The sequence below is a fragment of the Mizuhopecten yessoensis genome, unplaced genomic scaffold, assembly GCF_002113885.1.
Source record: "Mizuhopecten yessoensis strain PY_sf001 unplaced genomic scaffold, ASM211388v2 scaffold7195, whole genome shotgun sequence".
Taxonomy (NCBI): Eukaryota; Metazoa; Mollusca; class Bivalvia; order Pectinida; family Pectinidae; genus Mizuhopecten; species Mizuhopecten yessoensis.
The window spans coordinates 38,359-57,051 of record NW_018406928.1 but is presented as its reverse complement, the minus strand read 5'-3'; positions in this window follow the sequence as shown (position 1 = coordinate 57,051).

Here is an 18,693-nt window from a genome sequence, read left to right as displayed (position 1 = left end):
TTTTTTCTGTAAAATTACATATCCCTGCAAATACAAGTATGTGATTTATATCATTTGCTAGCACTTTTGTCTGTACTTGTTGTTGCAATGTTGAAAATGTTGCCCCGGGCCTAAAAATATATGTGACACTCCAATGTGGATGATACCTTTCTTGGTAGCATTGCAGACCTCTGCCTCTTGAATCAGTTGCAATTATAAGATGTACCATTCTACAATGATTAAGTTAATTAATACTGACGAGAAGAACATAGGAAGAAATGGACAATGTGAAAGTTAGAAGTGTGTAGACAATTTTGTACCTGGTGATACTGTAAAAGCATAATATTTAGGTGAGATTTGATTTCGTTTATTTCATGGTTTTCAAATATAATCCCAACAAAATTTTAAATACACACATTACTTGAAGCTTTTTTAATTGCATCTTTAGCTGCAGTTATTTGAATAGCTTCAACCTCTGTCAACTACTGACAAGGTACATGTAAGTCTATGTGTGTCTACAAATTAAAGTATTCATTATATGTGTATACCGCTCTTTGTATATAAGCTATAGAGTGCAACAGATTTGACCGATACCAATCGAGTGAGTAAAACATCGCCCGATCATACCTGTACTATATTTGCCTGCAGTGTGTCGTCATGCCTAACAAAATACAGGGTTTTAAAAAGTTTAATTCAACGAAAATATAATCCCAACAAATTTGTCCCTCAACAAAATTTTAACAGCAACAAAATATATGCTTTTACAGTAGTGAGTGTGTTAAACCATTACTTTACAACTTACTGTATGACTTTACAGAGTTTTCTCATCATATTTGATTCATCTTGATAATATTTTATGCTTAATCTTTAATAGTACAACCCCCTGAGTTACAAGTACACATGTATTTAATTCATGGAAGGTTAGCGATTATCACATCACCCACCATCATGTTTGATTTTACATATATACATACATGTACTAATGTGAATGATACAGGTATGAAGAGGCCTTCAAATAACACCAGTTATTGTCTTATTGTTTGTTTACTGGATGTCAATGCTCTGTCTCATTTTCATTTGACTTAAGAAAGATGAACTTATATTGAGGATTTGAAGTATGTTCGAGTTCTTTGGAAGTTAAGGGATGCATTTATTGATAATAAAGGCACGATCTGTGTCTCATTTTTCGTTTAGTTTGCAAATACTGAATTTGAAATGTTATGGGAGTGAAATTTGAAAAGAGTTTAGAGAGTGTGAAACTAAAGACAGATAATGTTGAACAGAAACACCACAAAGGTTAGCGATTATCACATCACCCACCTAACTGGTGTAACATTGTTGTCATGTGAAAGTGTTTGTAAAGAATTTCATTCTTCTGAAAAGCATCTTTTAAGCTGCTGAAAATTTGTTTTGTACCCTGAGCAATTTGTGTAAGGCGGTGTATTTCATTTGCTCTGGCAGATATTGTTGCTGTTCGAACAACATGACAGATCCTGTCCTCATTGATGAGAACTGCTGGGTGCCATGCAAAATCTGGATAAGTGCCTTCTACTGCACCAGAGGACTTTGCTCGTGATAATGCCACAAACAGGGCGCCAGGATTTCTAGATTCAAAACTACGTGTTCCAGGGTTTATAACAATGAAACGGTTAGGTTCCCCAGTTCCAATTGTCATTCCTTGACACTTGTGGATAGTTGTTGCCCATCCAAGTCTAAGAGGAATCTGTTCTCTTTTGCACGAAAAGCATCCACAGTCAAGCTGTCTGGTCACTGGTACTACTGGAATGACTTTGTTATTTTCTTTCAGGAATGGGGGTCCAGTGTAACTTGGAAACTCGACCATTACAACATCTGGGAGGGAATCGGAAGGTTGTTTACCATCAAGGTAAACAATATCCATCACTTTGCCCATAGCACCATTGAACAAACCAAAGGAAACACATAGATTCACAGACAACATTACCTTTGCATCTCTGCTAATGAAAACTGTATCTAATAGGCCTCCTGCAGTGACATTACCAAATTTAGAATGTGGTCCTTTGGTAATTGCTTTACATTTTGCAATTGGATGTTGTGCATTTACTTTCAGAATTTGGCACTTGTTATGTTGCCATTCTTCCTCATGTGTGGGAAAAACAAACAATCCTTCCTCTGACATACTTTGCAGGAGTTCATTGCCATATCTAGTCCTCAAGTTGTTCCACTGGAACTGCTGTAACCACTGTGCTTGTGCTGGTGAGGCCTGGTATTCTCTCAAAGCTGATAGCAGTTCTCTAAGATGTTTTACAGACTGGCTTTGTCGGATGATGTTCTGAAGTGAACAACTCTATCAAATTCTTTCCAGACAAGAACACCATGCATTGCAGCTGGAACTTTACTTTTGCAGTTGTAAACTGGGGAGTCTAACACAGGTGGAAGCTGGACATCGTCACCTAAAAACACGACAACTGGGAGACCGCCCCAAGTCTCTTGAGATTTAGATCCTGAATACATGGCACACCTGCACATGAACTCCATCCATCCTAAGGTAGTGGCACCTATTAGTGATCTTTCATCCACAAGTAGGACTTCTACACCTCTACAGTTTTCTTGTAGCAGTTTCCCAATCTTCCCATCTGGCTGTTTCATCTCTTTACCTTATGATGTGTTGGTATTTTCATGAAGCTGTGCAAAGTTACACCAGAAATGAGGTTTGCACTACTTCCAGTAGGACAGAGTATTTGTACTGCTTTGTTTGTCTTGAAGAGATTTCTTATACCCTTCACTAAACATTTTATCAGGTATGACTTTCCAGAACCTGCAGTACCAGATACAACCATCCTTAAAGGCTTAAAGGCATTATCTTCATCTATGTATCGATGTAGAGTATCCATTACACTATTGAATGCAAGCCTCTGATCTTCATTCATGTTGGTAAGGACAACGTTTGGTATATCAAGAACATTGTTTGGCTCATTGCTATTTTCTTTGATGTGCTCAATCCATGACTTTCCTACATCTTGTTGGAGCAATGATCTTCGATTCCAGTTGTATCCCGGCCCACCATCATCATAATGAAATTCGGATGGGACTGCATCATAGCATGCAGTTGGTCGAAGAGCGTCCATCCATTCTGGCTGTTCTACATCATTCTCATGAAACTCTTCAACTTCAAATTCCTCCTCAATTTCATGAGTGTCATGTTTTTTTGCCCTTTCCACTTCAGCTTTGACAAAGTTTGGACAGATCGCTGTTTGAAAAAACAAATGAATTCCAGTTTGGAAAATGTAAAAGGAGCATTGTCCTGCAGTAGTTTTCATCAAGGGGCTAGGAAGGTAGACTACTGGCTCCAGAAATGACCGGAACTTTTCTTGAGTGGCATACAAAATTGTACAGAGAGCTCTGATTAGTTTCATTCCGGGATAGATACCTGTCCAAAGCTGTGTTTTTTGTGAGTATTGCACCCCCGTTTTCTAGTACTCTAGCACCTGACAAACCAACAGACTGGAAGGTGTGACTGCAGCGATATAGTGGAACTGATGATAACTCAAAGGACGCTTCAACTGATGGTGTTCATCAGAAGTTTCGTGCAGAGGGATTTAGCTGATGCACCGGTTGATTCATCAGCACAATTCACCATATCACTGAACAGGTCTACTATAGCGCCAGTTGGTTGGTTGCCTTTGCACGCATATCCAGTGATGTATCGTTCTGTGGCAATAATTTCATTCACGGAAGGATTCTGTGGATTGCTTTTGGAAAGAATTAGTGATACATCTCCAATGGCTCTCCATCCTTGAGTGTGAAAGCGTGAATTTTAGAGCAGAACTGGATGATCCCTTGACATTTCTAAACGGAGAGAATTGTTTTTGTCATGTACAATAGCCGCAACTGAACGAAGAGGTTTGGGGAATTCCATCCTACACAGTTTTTTGTTTCTTGTTTTTGTCTGTTTGAGGCAGTATGTTTCAGAACAACGGTGTAAATTGACCCTGTTGGTTAGGAGAATATAGTCTTCAAGCAAGGATTCTTGTGTTGAGCTTACATCCATTAAAAGTTTCTGATGAGGATTGTCTTGCTCTGGTGGTGCTGGTGCAGTTCCTTCTGGAGGTGGCCATAGGTTTTTCTTTGATTCTCCATTGTGATCTTTGCCTGCTGGATGTGAAACAGTCATTCCAAATTGGTTAGCTGCCCAACTTGCCAATTCTTCAGCACGCTCATCATCAGTCAAACCTCTTTCAAGCGCTTCATGAATCAGTGCATGTGGCTGTTTGTCAGACCTCCAGCAAAGGCCATGCCAATGGACCATGCCTCTGGTTTTGGCAAATTCTTGGCCATACCAATATGCATTGATTCCAAAAACAGGAAACATAACATCTTGGAAGTAAGACCGAGTTCGCAGGTCAAAGTAATGAGCAACAACATGTGCATTTTCCTGTAAAACTCTGAATACTGTGTTTCTGTTTGTTAAATCAGGTTCCTGTCCAGTTGTGTCCCTTACGTATATTGACAGGTGTCTTCTTAAAGATGGAAAGTGGAATTCAGCACAGCTGCCTGTGGTGAAAAAAGATGGTAAACCACTTCCTTCATTTATCTTGTATTTGAAAAGAGAGCGTAATTCCTTACCCCTTTCCGCCCAGTATTGGTTGCTTCCCCGCAAAGAGGCTCCAAAATATAGAAGTTTGTTTGCAATGGTGGTATCTCCTTTCTGTATTTGTTATTTCAGCTGATCAAAAGTAAGGTGACCATCACCATGTTGTTGTTTGAAGACAAAATTCCCCCTTTCAAGTGCCCGTTTTCTCATGATCATGTTGTGAACAACAAATTTTAAGTACTGATGATGTGCGAATCGTCCATCGTCTATCCACAGTAAATGGTCTGCCCATTCAGCCAGTGATTCACAAGTGCGTGGCCTGTTCATGCAGAAGTCTCCAGTACCGAAAGGAAAAAGTGTAGGAAAAGCAAGTGTGAAAAAGTGTTGTGTTATAAATTCTGATAAAGGAATATCACTACGTGTTGGCCAAGGAATTGTGATTTTTTTTTGTGAGACTTTTCTCCAGATTAACTGTGGTCTTTGTTTAAAGCATTCTCAATTATTTTGTCTACTTTTTTATGTATATCCACAACAGGTTCAGGTAGCAGTACACTTGAGTTGGTGTCACCATCAATATCTTCCCCTTGGTTGATTTGGTCTTCTGAAGGACCCTTATGATCTGCATGTTCTGTGCTTGGCAGGAATTCAACATTTTCCATGTTTTCGATTTCACTATCTAATGGTAATGTACTGAGCCTTTCATCAGATATGATGATGTCGGTGTAGGCAGGATTGTTACATTTCAACCAGGTCAGTGCTTTTTGAACTTTATATCGAGGCACTCGAAAATCTTTTGATGTTTCATTTTTACCTTGCTTTCTTACCCTGATAATTTTTATTTCTTGTGGCAATCTGGGAAATATGAGAGCTGGCTCATTAACCTCTTGGGGAAACGTCACACAGTGGCCGCTTGAAGCTATGCCCCCATGTTTGAGCATGTGGACATTTATGCATGGAGATATTCTGCATATCAATTTTTGTTCTAATATTGTCATTCCTGATAACTCTTCTGGTTGTTTTTGTGGATACATATTGTTTTGTATGGAAAACATCTTTATGGTAGATCGATCAATAGAACAACGTTTACATGAACCATTATCAGAAATTTTCATGTCAATCCTTTTTTATGACAAACACAACAAGCATGTATTTTGTAGGACATTTGCTTCACTTCAAAAGCCCTAACTGAATCCATGAACGCGTTGAATTGATTGTCTTTTGTGAGAGGAGGAGCAGAAGGAATGTTTTCTTCAATGATGGCATTATCTGAAATTTTGTTTTGTTGTGTTTTTATTTTGTATTGCATTCTGCGATGTCTGTTTTTTGTTTCTCTTGTACTCTCATTTTCATTGGCATGTTCAAAGACAAGTCCAAATTTTCTACACTGTGATTGAATTAACTTTTCAGATCTGAGTGTGTTCGAGTTCATACGTTTTGGAAATGTTGTATTTGAATTTGGGATGGCTGTGCATGTGTCGGGATTTGGTACATTTGATGATTTCTTTGTTGCTTTTCTTTTTCTGATTCCAACATCACTTTCATTTTCACATTCAGTAGCTAATGAATGTATATTTGTCATTTTGTGAGTTTTTGGTTGTTTAGTGTTGAGACATTTAGCTGGAAGACTTGATGCATGTAATGATCTTGCAGTTGCCTTCCCAACATTTTCATTAAAGTTTTGTTTTGATTTGCTGGATGGAAGAAATGGGGATGTGTTTAAATGAACATTTTGAAGGGGAGTTGTCTCTCCTGATGTTACATGGTAGTTGTGATCAATGGCATGGTAGCTGTGATCAACAGAAGCATGTGAAATTGAGGATGATTTACTTGGAGTTTTTTCACTGAAACTGGCTGTATATGTATGATCAGATGTTCCTTTGTATTGGGGTATCAAGAGTTTGAAGTGAGCATTTTCTAATAAAAGGTCCACTGAATTTGAAGGCCTCTTCTTACCTTGATTTGAGGTGCTGTAATGTGACAAAATAAATATGGTCTCCTTCTGTATATCTTGCCCTTTCAACCACACATTTATGTCCAGTCCTAAACAGTAAGCCGTAGCTTTGATTTCACAAACTGTTGCCCAACCTACATTTTGTACCATTCCCCTCCAGTAACTGGATTTTGTAATAGAGGGGTAATGTGCTAAAGCAAGTTCATTTGCCCATGTATCCCAGTTTTGGTAGATTTCTGTACAAAATTGCTTTCTGAAATTGTCAGTATTTGAGAAGTCACTATTGAATGATAAACTTAGACAGTGGAAAAAACAGTTGCCATCACCAGGTACATCATATGCAGAATAGTTTTGATTTTCAATAGAAATGGTTGCTGATGGACGCATATTATGCATTCAGTTAAACACAAAGTAAAAGTGTGTCTAAGTCTTCCTTAATGATATTCTTAAAGCAGAGCAAGTAATGACCCTTTGAAAAACCTTACGTTTCCCGTTGAAAGCTGCCGGTGATTCCTTTGCACATGTGTATCTGTGTACAACTGCAGCAGACGACCCGTGAAATTTGACCTCATCAATTATCTGACCTTTTCTTATCCAATGAGAATCAAGCGACCTCTTCAGTGACCCTGCTTCGTACATACTCGGGTATTTCCGTCCTAGTGGGGGATGACCTCCGTCAATCTCTACCCAGAGTTGTCGTTCCTTTTCATTCACACGCACACTCTGCGTGGAGATTGGACCTCCGTGTGTTACGGTCGATTGTGAATATGTACAGACGGAAAATTGTATGTTAAGAAAGATGTTAGTATCACATTATTTATTGCTTTCCGAAATTTACAATATAATCACATTATTACGCACCCTTCGACGCTATGTGTTTGTGACTTAAGTTTTTGTTTCGTTCAACCGCAGACGATAAGAGTCTGGTTGACCGAGACTACATTGATGTAAGCTTTTTGATGACCATGCTAACCCTTTTCTCGATTCGAAAGAAAAGTAAAGAAATCGTGGAAATAAACTCGCTCAGTGTTCTGAATGTGGTCAGTAATTTTTTGAATATGGTCAATATTTTTTGAATTATTCGTAGTTTCGAATACATAATTTCTTTACTACGTTACATGTCGCTCTATTATTCGATTAGGCATATTTACGGGCTCCATGAATCCGGATGAGGTCACCGGAAGTACGAAAAGTTTCTAGGCTGTAGCTGTACGATTCAGTGATGGAATCAGTTTGGTTGGATCAGATCTATTTACACGCACATGTTACCGGTAAAGAGCTTCGCACGGGTGCCTTCGGCACCCGTGGGCTTAGCTCTTATGACTACAGTAGTACGTTACACAAGCAAATATGAGCGTTGTTATTTCATTTCACAAATGTTTCATTGATTATTGCATCTTATACAAATTCAAAAGGAATTTGGCATCAGGCATAATGCCTCATATCGTATGGACACTGTATATTATTGTTTATTTGGTGTGAAATAATTTAAAAGTTTTTCTATATCTAGGGCAGAAGTCATCGACCAGAGCTCCCACGCAGTGACTTGTTAATTTAAGTGATTTTAGTCATATATGCGTTATGGGAGTTCTCTCCCCTTCCCCATATATGTGGATTGTGATACAGATCAGTAAAGCATCTCTGTTACCTTGATTATTATCTATAAAAATAGCTGGTTCGGACAGACGACCATAGGTTTAGCAGGATTTTAACTTTAAGTAGGATTGTATTCACATATAATTGAAGTTTCAACTAGAGAATAAATCTACTTGAGAGTGCAGATGGATTACATGATGAAAAACATATGTGGCGAAAATAGGCTTTACCTTCACGTCACATGTTCCATGTGTGTATTTCTCCGTACGTGTGTTATTATTGTTGATGTCAGCTAGACGCTTTATTGTCGGCAGTACTGTATACGCGTTTCAGTGACCTGTTCTTGTGATCACCAATAGAGGTCGTTGTTTCCCTCCCTGGGTATACATAAAGGTCGGCAGACGACGGCTTCACGGCCGATGCACATTTGTATTCGTCTGCTGGATAACCGAACTACTCGATAGTGAAGCGGACGTAAAACCTATCAATCAATCGATCAATCAATCAATCGACGAGAGCGTCTTTATTTCGAAGCTGGTCATTCGTCTGGTAAGAACTCTCTCATAGTTTAACTATTTGGTGGGTATTGGCACTGAAAGACAGATGTGGCTGAATAAGCTTGCGATGATCAGTGTCATATACTAAAGAGTTGCGGCTAGAATATAGGATAGCTATTGTTGTTCGAGCTTCACAGCTCATAACTAGGCCTAGTGTGTCACGACTATAGGTCGCGAGTTGCTCGGGGTATCGTTCCACGACAAGAGTTAGGGTTACCTTTGTCTACCATGTACCATGCTGGTCATCAGTGGATTCACGTAAGGGGTGGGGGGGGGGGGGCAGAGACTGACTAGGGAACAGAATCACTACGTTGGGGATAGAATGATAATGCTTTTGATCTCCACGTGGTGACCCAGAATCAACTTGACAACTATAAATCTCCTCTTATATCTTGCATCCTATGAGTGCTCATGACATAGGTATTGAGTAGGACAGGTTCTAGGCAATAGCTGTGTACATATAGTGTACTTTGTAGTGTTAAGTGATTAAGACACGCTCACCTCCAGCAGTGCCCGAGCTATAGATAGCTGTACTGACAGCTCATTGTTTTGACGGCGGTCACGACACGGTAGTCGGTGACTGTACGTTCGTAACTGTAATAGTGATACATATCGACAGCAGGTAACTGTATTGTGTAGCTATAATTCGTAGGTACTCTTAAGTCGGTTAATAACATCAGTCTCGTTTGTTCGTTGTGTGCGTGTGTAAGATAACTCCGCACTGTTGCTTTATAACTGTTAAGTTGTCGTTGTTGACACGAGTAGTTGTAGTGTTAGTTCGGAGAGGTACTCTGTCCTATTTTATATCTTTGATGTATGTATTGTTTTATAGTGTTACTAGGGAGTAACATATCTCAATATCTGTATATATTGGCTGCTGTAGTATAGTTTGTCAGTTAGTCGCTACCATAAAGTTCATACAGGGACCCAAGCATAACTTGGTACGGACCACTACCCCCTCGGCAAGCTACACATAGGATGCAAGATAAAAGAGGAGATTTATAGTTGGTAAGTTGATTCTGGGCCACCACGTGGAGCTCGAAGCCATTATCATTCTATCCCCAATGTAGTGATTATGTTCCCTAGTCAGTCTTTGCCCCCCTCCGTGAATCCACCGATGGCCAGCATGGTACATGGTAGACATAGGTAACGGCCTCGTCCCAAGATGTCACACTGACCACCAACGGTCCCACTGACAGGGGGCAGCAACTGACCACACAACAGAATAACTTATTATTAGGGTACAGTTGTGGGATCGCACAACGTTAAACGATGTGCGCAGGGCGCACGTTGTGTGCACGATGTGCGAACGATGAAAATTTGGACGATCATTACTTGCGCACATTTGTGCGCACGATGGACGAACGTTATGCGAAAACAATCGTGGTTGGTGTAAATTGAGGAATGCCTTAACAATATATACGGTTTCGTGTTTAAACATATAAACTTGATTTTTAAGTATGTGCTATATATATACTAGCTGCATCTATAAGCTTATCTTTAAATTTTCTCTCTATACTTTCCTGAATTTAGAAATGGTGTTTTCGGTGTATTTTGAACGACCTTAAAGGGACATCACGCGAAAAGCCATTTTTTTAATGAATGTATGTATTATATGTACTTCCACTTATGTTACCTCGCTATCCCCATATTCATAGTCCGTTCCAAATGTCCAGTTTGACCACTTGAATTGTTCGGGAAAGCCCTGCTAAAAATAGCGTCGGTCACGTCACCTGACTAGGCAGTAAACACGAGCGGTCGGGGAGAGATAAAAGGGTTTCCAAAGGGGCCCCCAGAGAGGGGCGTCAGGCAACTGAAACTTCTTACCGCACTATGAAACCAAGTAATATGATTTCTAAGTCCGTATCAAAACTTATTGAACAGTAGTTATTCATCATCAGAAGTTAATTGCACACTTGCCAATATTCATAATTTAAATTTATTTAGCTTTAAACATATTTGTTGCCAATAAAATTGAACAAGGGATGGGGCACACGTTTTTACAATTTATCACAGCCTTCTCCCGTCAAACATTTACAATTAAATGTCAACAATGATAATAGGCATAAACATAAAGTATATATATATAAATATATATTGAATTTAGTACCGGAATGTGACATCTGTACGGGGCTAAACACCTTTCTTCAACCATGGGAAAAACCTTTCTGTAAAAAGGAATATTCACGAGACGAATATCCCTTTTCAAATGTTTTCATAAAGTGCATATATGCAATGACAAACTACACGCACATAAAAAAAAGAGAAACGTTTGTGATTTGTTTTATTACATTGTACAACTCAATATCGTTGGCCAATTATTTTTCTTTACCATGCATAAACAATTATGCATACTCTCTTCCCCACTTTCACTGTCTCCATACGCTAACACTTAGTAAGTCATATTAGCCATCACACACACTAAACTGTATGGCAAAACCACTATGTGTACATGTAGAATATGTGTCAGATATGGGCTACTTGATAATTATATTTTTTCAATACTTTTCATAGATTAAAGCATTCTTGTCAATGGATCCTTTTTATGTTGAGCCAATCATTTCATTTTGTCCGAAACAGAAGCCGTAGTTATCGGCAGCACGCGTCATTTTTACAACGTAAACAAATGTTTCTTCCCCTGTTTTCAATACGTATTCTGATTCTAACTGGAGTCGAAGATTAATTCTTTATAGAGAAAAGGTTGTTACATGATCATACATTCTAAGTCAGCAACATATGAAAACATGAACTGTTGAAATATTACGATTTTAAAAAAAAATGTTACGCGATCCTATTTACTAGATGTAGGTTCTCCTTCCTCAGTTATTCATCCTGGCCCGCAATTTTGACATTTTTTATCTATAGCTGCGATAATGTAGCTTTCTGACGACGAGATTTTTTTTATATATTGCGTCGTTGCGCCAGAGGAAGCCGGGTATTCATATCAGTACTAATTTAAATCTTGTATGTAAATACAAACAAAAAACCGTTTAATTCAGCAATATAATTAAATCATACCATTTTACTGAACCCGGTAATATTTTAAATTATGTAAATCTAAAAGCGCACGTATCTCATTTGACCCCAATCACGAGTGCCGACAGAGACAGAATACGCCGTGGCTATCACAACAGTTAACCCTTGGAGGGCCTCATGACAAAATCAAACTAACCAGTCACTTATAAACTAGATATTTATTCATAACATAAACAGCGCTAGCATTTCTGTCGATTCCATTTCAGCTTAACCGGCTACCGGAAGAATACATGCACCGTACTACCTGCTAGGGCAGTTATTTTCTCCTGTAATAATGATTCCGGAACGTACTCCGTGCGCTATCTATTGACCATTTGGCAACTTTTCGCTTCGTAGCTGACACGGTACAACACTAGTCTTTGGCTTACTTAACACGGTCAGTCATTTTGTTTACAAAGAAATGGTGTGCAATGCGCATGCGCTAGTAGAGGGAAATCCCTGAACAAAACGTTGGTCAGACAGGTAGAAATACCGATGATTATCTTAGATTTAATCATTTTTATGAATCTATTTCAGCCAAATCTATTTTCCATAAGGAGTCTCACTTGATATGTTTATTTAGTATTTGAAAAAAAAGACAAAACAAATAGTTACTTCAGCGTGATGCCCCTTTAATCGACATGTAAAATTATAGCAAAGTTTCCGTATACAGGTAAATATACCATGCAGCCAGTTTGTACATGAACCTTGACCGTACTTGTCCCCGCCCGGGGCACTTACGTAACTCATCGGGGTGTGAAAATTCAGGTGAAGGGGATCTATAAGCCAAACCGAATGCAAATAACAAATACTAATTTGCCAGTTGTGTTTTCATAACGGTCATGCGGTTTCACACATGAGCTATATGTGTCAGGCACAGGCCAGGTAAAACTCCGATCACACATCAAAATGTTATTTACCTGTTCTGTTACCTAGGAGCCAAACCCATTCTTGACAGTCTAACGGTCACCGTAATACTGTGTAACACGACCTGTAAACGTGTACATAATCTTAATTATTGTGGTGTGAAATCACAGTAATATATACAGTGTACATGTACATTATTGCATACGAGCCTTCCGTATTTATTTCATTTCGCAATATTGATCAACAAATTGTACCTAAATGCACATTTGTGATGAGAGAAACGCACAACGGGGCGGGGCGAACGAATGTTAAATCGCACAGTTGTGCGCACCATGTGTGGACGATGTGCGGACGGTGTGTGAGCGATGGTTGCACGGTGTACGCGCGCTATTTTTGGTGCGTGGTTCGGTCACACAACTGTACATGAAAAAATATATATATAACTACTCACACGTATACTCCTACACAAACTGGCACTCACTTATATACACACACTCCCTTACTCACTTACAAGAATTGCCCATATATTATATATTAATTTAATTCTGCATTATTATATTATATGAAGGTAAATATAAGATGGCATGGTGATGGATCAGTGCTTTGTAATAATCAACACTTTGATGCTAAATATTGAGCGTGGTCAAAGATTTTGAATTGTAGAGGGAATGGCTTGACCATAAAGTCCATTTGTTAACACAAAGGTCAGCCAATTCCCAATAAATAGTACAAATGTATACTTATCGTACATTCATATTTTATACATATTTTAAGTGTTTGTACCAACCTCGATACTTATTTAAACTAACTAAGTTAATACATTTAGAGGCGTTTAGTATTAGAAATGAATATCATGGTACATTCTAGTATATACATATTATCCTGGTCATTATGGTTAGAACTACCATATAAAAGAACATTTACATTTTCCCCTATAAGAGGATCTATATCATTTATTGATCTGGTAAGGTCAATCCTGTCATTATTATACATAGGACATCTTAAAAAATAGTGTATCTTGTCTTCATTTAAATAACCACATTGGCAAGTTGAATTATCTCTTAGATTATCTTTATATAGATCTGCATTTAACTGATTGACTTAATTTCTTAATTGACACAGTATTATGTTTAATTTTCTGTTGCCTCCATATTTAAAAGTTTGAACACACGTATCTTCAGCGGTGATAAAAGGTTCTGGAGTTCATTTCATTTTATTTTTTAGCTTGTTTAGGGATACAGAATTTAAAATAGTGGTATTATTATTGTTCAATTGATAAGTAATATCAGGGAAAAAACTTCTAAGATAAAGATTTGTTCTAGCCCTTGGTTCATTAATTAGCCTTGGTTGTCTTATATTATAGATATTTTCATCTGGAGTTCTGATCAGTGGTTGAAGAATATCTATTAAATATTGAGGTGCATCATGGTGTAGTATTTTATATAAAAGAATTAATTTCTGATCATCTCTTCTTTTCTTTAAAGTATCCCACCCAGTTTTCCTTGTAGATAATTATGTGACTTGTACCCCGTCTTATACCTGTGAGAATACTCATGATTTATATGACTACAGTAGTACGTTACACTGGGAAATATGAGAGAAGTCATGATTTATATGACTACAGTAGTACGTTACACTGGGAAATATGAGAGAAGTCATGATTTATATGACTACAGTAGTACGTTACACTGGGAAATATGAGAGAAGTCATGATTTATATGACTACAGTAGTACGTTACACTGGGAAATATGAGAGAAGTCATGATTTATATGACTACAGTAGTACGTTACACTGGGAAATATGAGAGAAGTCATGATTTATATGACTACAGTAGTACGTTACACTGGGAAATATGAGAGAAGTCATGATTTATATGACTACAGTAGTACGTTACACTGGGAAATATGAGAGAAGTCATGATTTATATGACTACAGTAGTACGTTACACTGGGAAATATGAGAGAAGTCATGATTTATATGACTACAGTAGTACGTTACACTGGGAAATATGAGAGAAGTCATGATTTATATGACTACAGTAGTACGTTACACTGGGAAATATGAGAGAAGTCATGATTTATATGACTACAGTAGTACGTTACACTGGGAAATATGAGAGAAGTCATGATTTATATGACTACAGTAGTACGTTACACTGGGAAATATGAGAGAAGTCATGATTTATATGACTACAGTAGTACGTTACACTGGGAAATATGAGAGTAGTCATGACTTGTATTGTATCTTACATTACTACTGTAGTACGTAACACTGAAAAATAGTAGTTGACGCCGCAGGTTTTACTACCGTATTGTAGCAGTAACAGTATGTAGTGGGAACACTTGCTTCATCCATTGCGATCGTTATTTGGATGTGTGCCAATAGCCTGTTACAATCAATGTTTTGCTGGAAATCTGTCTTTGAACATACTGCAGATAATTAATTAGAAAAGATATCTTTATGTTATTTATGTGAAAACCTCGGCAAGATTGTTAACATCGTGACCATCATCACATGCAATAGCTTTATGTTATGGACATACATAAATATAAACGTTGAATGCAAACAAAAAAAGGGTACCAATTTGGTCCTTCTGTTGGCTATCTCCGACGAGTTATATTTTTACCGTTATGATATGACATGGCATTAAGGTCAGTTTGGAGACAATTCCAAGATATGACGGGGTAAAATGGGGGACCAAAATCACAAATGATCACTCTTTAACAAAACCACATGTTATCTTTCAAACATTTCTCCATTATTTTGATGTATCATATTACACTTAAGCTGCAAATAATAACAATGATAAATAACTGAAACATCAGTATTTAGACCACAGTAACCTTGTCGTATGTTGACTTTTCACTCAACGATTCCCTCTATTTCTTGCTATAATCTTATTAAATTGTATTTATAAGTATCTAAGCCAAATCGTAACCAAAATAATTTGGGGTCGAATTTCTTCCTACCTTTTAAACTTATATGACAGAACATATATTTTCAAACATCAGTTCCAACATTATCATTTAAACGGCGTTATACGTTGCAAGAGACTGCTATAGTCAAAAACTGTATTCAGTCTATTGTTACACATCTATGCATCGTTTCAAAAATGGCCTGAAATCAGCGATCATTTCATGTGTTCTGTTTTATGAATCAAACTTGATCGCTTTATAAAACTTTCATGTTACCATTATCATTGCATCGCATGTCATCTTCCATTCCAACACGAATACCAGAAGTAGGTATTGCATCGATTCATAGCATAAAGGAATGGCTATATTTGAAATAACACATACCCTGGAGTGTATTTCATTGTCAAAAACATCAAAACAATTTCGATGAAAGCATGATATTCACAATTGACACGACAACCTTACGTTACTTCATTAATTCACGTACAGATCATTAATTAGCAGTTCGCATTACAAATATGGGCAATGAGGTATTAATGATATTTTAATCTCATATGCCGAATAAATAAATGCATAAGTCACATTTTACTGGTTGCAAAGCTTATTTTAATACCACTTAGATCTAAATGCCGTCATTTGCTATTCTCTGTACTAATCAGTTATCTTTCACCATTAACATAGCTAATTCAACATAGTAAATTATCATCTCAAATAATCTATACATCTATCTAAATAAATCATTAATTTATATATATATATATATATAGAATAAAAACATTTTTTTCAGATCGTCCGCTAGGCCTTTCTGCCTGAAGGGTTAACCCTAACCCTAACCCGAATCCGCCTGAAGAAGCCCTAGAAGGCAGAAAGGCCTAGCGGACGATCTGAAAAAATTGTTTTTATTCTATATTTTCCTTCGCAAGGACTTATTTATTTATTATCTACTATATATATATATATATATATATATATAATAATAATAATAATAATAAATGTGTTTATAGACCTGGACGGAAACCGCATGTTTTGGTGTATTCAATGAAACATGGTTCGGGCTTTATTTTGTTCAACGTCTTATCAACAGCTTACGTCATTTAAAGATGTGCCTCCATGTGTGAAATGTGTGTGTGTGTGTTTGTGTGTGTGTGTGTGTGTGTGTGAGAGTTAGGAATAGGGTTTATTGGTGTATTTGCCTCATTGTGATAGCGCGGATTTGATGCCGATTCATTGCGCTACGTTACTAAAATGCCATACCGAAAGCACCCAGCACAGTTATCAACGCGGTCAAATTACAATGACAACGGGTAAACCAGTTCTTGTGATTACTCCTAGATATCATTGCCTTAGGGTTAGGGTTAGGGTTAGGGTTAGGGTTATATCTATCAACCAGTTCTTGTGATTACTCCTAGATACCATTGCTTTAGGGTTAGGGTAGGGTTAGGGTTAGGATTATATCTATAAACCAGTTCTTGTGATTACTCCTAGATACCATTGCTTTAGGGTTAGGGTTAGGGTTAGGGTTAGGATTATATCTATAAACCAGTTCTTATGATACCATTGCCTTCCCAACTTTGGCGAACGTTCAACACAAAATTCAATGCTGTGGTCTTTCCAAGTAAGAAAATGTAACAATTGACCAACATATTCATAATGGAAATCTGTCTTTGAAATGTATTTCTATGTCACCTTCGTCGATGGTGTTTAGGGTTAAAACAGAATGCCATGCAATAGGTGCATTTGCTGTCAGATGGCGTCACAAACTTATTTACCTTGGATGCAGTAATATTAATCAAGAGCACAGCATAATAACTTAGGAGTAGGGAAACTCCTTCATCCTACGCATTTAGTTCTACAGTAATGAGCCTATTCAAATAATCAGTGAATAATAAATTAATCTTTGATATGAATCAGGCGAAATTAATTGTTTGCTTATATGAATGGATAACACTTAATGTTCCAGATAAACTATGAAACCTTGTATTTTCGATAACGGTTCCCCAATGGGCATCTGTACATTGCATGTTGTCTTCCTCTCCAGCACGAGTATCAGAGTCCAAAGTAAGTTGATCAGCAGAAAAAGGGAATATTTATAATGGTAATCTCATATTCCCTGGAGTGTATTTCAGTATCATGTACATCAAACAGTCACCATGCCAATACGCTATTAAGATTGGTAATGGCAGCATTCCCTTCATCAATACCTATATTGCTTAATAATCAGATATCCGCATACAAATATTATCAATTTTTATATGTTTTCTAGTAAAAGTTCCAGAGTACAAAAATGAAGCATTGACGCTTAGGTAGCAGAGTACGGTAAAAATGGCTTGACCCTAAAAATAAAGGATATGTCTCGAATGAACATGGATAGCGAATTCATCCTGCACAACCCAACTACAAAAAGGCTTTTTTTCAGAAAAAAAAACGTCTGTGAGTATAAGGTAGCAGAATACAGTAGAGATGGCTTGACCCTGAAAATAAAGGGCATGTCTCGGATAAACATGGATAGCGGATTCATCCTGTACAACACACCTACATATATATATATATTTTTAATGTTACAAATATTTTATTCCCCCAGGCATTTTTTTCATAAATATGTATATACATATACTGCTTCGAAGCAGATATATTTATTCATATATAAATATTTTGATAGGGGATGCCAGGGTTGAGGAGCCCTGGAGTCAGCCCCTGAACAATATGCTATCCTCACGCAGGAGGGTTCTCTTTCAACATCCATCAGTCAAACTATAAATAAATAAATAGGAAGGGCAATTGGAAAATACAATATTTGCAAATAGAGTACAGGACAAGAACACAAAACTGTGGCGCTGGACTGGAGTGATGTTAGTTAACATCATTCCAGTCCTGTGGCGTATTCTCGTGCTCCACCTTTTTGATATATATTTAAGATATTGTTTATGTTTGTAAATATGTTTATGCAACATGGTTGACATTGTTGTTATCCATGTCTGCCATGTTATTCGTCATTTGATAAAATGACATTTACTGGTCATATTTTATTCTTTGTTGTTCTTGATGTATATTTATCCAAAAAACTAGTCGTGATCGGATGATCGTGATGGAGATTTATAGCATAAATACAATTTATACCAATAGATACATTTATGTTGTACATCGGAATATTTTATGTTTTAATCGTCTATATAATTACGAGTAAGGTGTGAAGCTGAAAGATTCAGGGTCATACGGTTCAAAGTAAATCGAGCACACCC